Below are 3017 nucleotides of genomic sequence, written 5' to 3'. Positions count from 1 at the left end.
CTATACAGCATAAATGTAGTTATATTTTTATGGACTCATCAAGGAGTAAAATGTTCTGCTCTCGTAAATGATACAGGTAACTGAAATGTTATTCCTTTTTTTAAAATATTTTATTTATTTATTTTTAGAGGGGACAGGAAGGAGAAAGAGGGAGAGAAAAACATCAATGTGTGGTTGCCTCTCATGTGTTCCCCACTGGGGACCTGGCCTGCAACCCAGGCATGTGCCCTGACTGGGAATCAAACCGGCGACCCTTTGCTTCACAGGCCCATGCTCAGAACACTGAGCTACACCAACCAGGGCAAAATGTTCTTCCTTTAAAGAACAAAATAATTTGCAGCTGTTTGGTGGAAAATTTCTAAGTATTTATCACCTGCTTAGGGCTTAGCTAATGAGGTACACATAAACACACATAAGCTTCACAGGATGTTAAAATGTGAACATGCTTCATCACACTAAGCTGGCTCAGGAACTAGCATGAGTGGCCTTTCCTTGGAGTGTGTTAGAAATTCAGGGTCTCAGGCCCCGCCCCAGACCTGCTGGCCCAGACTCCAGGTTACCAAAGGCTTCAGAGCTTTACAATGGATTTTAAGGCATAAGACCTGCTAAACTAATATACTGATGCAGCCGAGGATTCTGGTGCTTTTTACCTTTTTTCAATCCTTGCCCAAGGACATGCTCATTGATTTTAGGGAGATGGGAAGCAGAGATGGGAAAGGAAGGAAAGAGAAAAGAAGAGAAACGTCAAGGTGAGAGAGAAGCATCAGTCGGTTGCCTCTCACACACTCCCTGATCGGGAATCAAACCTGTGACCTTTTGGTGCATGGGCTGGCACTCCAACCAACTGAGCCACACCAGTCAGGGCTTTTTACTTTATGCAACCACCAGCATCCTTGGCCGACAGTGTCTTTCTACTCCAAAGTGCCTCCTCTGCTATTCCAGTTGGTATCCACTGCCCACTTCCCTTTCTACACTGCTGAATTAAGAGGAACCCTGGGGGGACACAAATAATCCTGCGAAATCATGTTTCTAGTATCACACATTTCAAAGGAAAATGATGACACTATGAAGCACAGAGATGAGGCTCTCAGAAACAATTTACATGTTTTGGGACCTTTCTCTGAGCTGCTTGGGGCAACATGCAAGGGCTGAAGTGTCCTGAACGCGCTATAAAGGACAGACGACCTCCCGTGTGGTGTGCTTATGCATGTGAAATCAAACAAATAGTTAAAAGGTACTAGAGCCTCAAACTAAACTAACTCTTTAAAGCCTGCTTTAGGTACATGCAGCAATATTATACAAGAAATAACAATAGCCATTCATTTATGGTTACAGCAGTCTGTGACAAGCATGTCAAATCCTCAGCTGACGTGGCCAGTCAGCAGGAGGCTATGCTCTGCTACTGCGGACTCAGTTACAGTGGCAGAATCTCCTACTCAAAAGTGGGAAATCTTGCCCTGGCTAGTGTAGCTCAGTGGATTGAGCGCAGGTCTGCGAACCAGAGGATCGCGGTTCAATTCCCAGTCAGGGCACATGTCTGGGTTGCAGGCTAGTTCCCTGCAAGCCAGTTCCCTGCAGGCCAGTTCCCAGCAGGGGATGCACTAGAGGCAGCCATACATTGATGTTTCTCTCCCTCTCTCCTTCCCCTCTAAACATAAATAAATAAATATTATTAAAAAAGTGGGAAATCTCAATTTGTAATTTGTGAAATGTTAAACTAGAGAAGCTTTTAGAAGGTGAAGCAGCAGTTGTACTTACAGTGCTTTCAGATGCCCTATAACCAAGATGGTTTTCCACAATCGGAATGTTATTACAAATAGGAGTTGCTGCATATACTAAAGGTTTACCAAAAGAAAACTGATGATCACATTCAACTTGCAATATTTAATCACCTCCTTGACTACTTTGATATAAAAACCAGGACTCTGAATTGGCTTCTATAATTTAAATGATATGGCTGCTCTTTCTGGTAATAGATTTTTTCCTGCATTGTTAAGTAAACATTTTTCAATTCTAAAAATAGGGTGGGTTTGCTCTGGCGGGTATGGCTTAGTGAATTGAGTGGCAGCCTGCAAAATCAAAGGTCAGCCATTCGACTCCCAGACAATGCCTGGGTTGTGGGCCAGGCCCCTAGTTGGGGGAATGCGAGAGGCAGCTACCTGATCACCGTGTCTCTCATACATCAATGTTGCTCTCCCTTTCTTTCTCCCTCCTTTCCCCTCTCTCTAAAAATAAATAAGATCTTTAAAATAAAAAAGATAAAATGGGTGAATTTAATTTTGGAAAATCTTGTTTTCAGCTACTAAAAATATAATAAGTGGTGGAAATTTTGATATGATTCATATAATAAAACAGGCAATTTTAATGAATAATAACTTCAGCCTACACTGATAAGAAAAAAATCACCAAGTGCATGTTACAGTACCCAATAATGATGGTGCTTGGAGTGAAAGCTGAGTCATGACAGATGACATACGTTCATCAAGCTTTAATCACAAGCTTTAATCAAGCTTTATATATTTTTCACAAATCATCAAAGATCTGGTCTTCACATTAAGTGATTTGTTTACATAAAGGCATTTATGATTTCAGTTGTTAAACTATGACTTTTTACAGCATTTATTCAGTGCATCCTGATTCATTTCCAATATCGAAACCTATATTATATTTAATTCTGAATAAATAAACATCACTTTTAGTGGTAACATCTGTTTTAATGGTTTTTCTTACATAATTAAAAATTCTAATCTGGTAAAGAGGGCCTGCAGATATTTCAAACTTGTCTGGTATGTAAGTTCCTATTGTTAGAATTAAAATTGCTTTGAGATAGTGCTGTCTTTTTTTTTAGAAACATCAATGTGTGGTTGCCTCTCACACGCCCCACACTGGGGACCTGGCCTGCAACCCAAGCATGTGTCCTGGCTGGGAATTGAACCGGTGACCCTTTGGTTTGCAAGCCAGTGCTCAATCCACTGAGCCACACCAGCCAGGGCAGAGAGTGTTAAGTTTTATGAACA

Source organism: Artibeus jamaicensis, unplaced genomic scaffold (genome assembly GCF_021234435.1).
Source record: "Artibeus jamaicensis isolate MK-2021 breed Jamaican fruit bat unplaced genomic scaffold, CSHL_Jam_final scaffold_1283, whole genome shotgun sequence".
NCBI classification, from domain to species: Eukaryota; Metazoa; Chordata; class Mammalia; order Chiroptera; family Phyllostomidae; genus Artibeus; species Artibeus jamaicensis.
The sequence above is the reverse complement of the archived record's forward strand: the minus strand, read 5'-3'. Positions refer to the sequence as shown.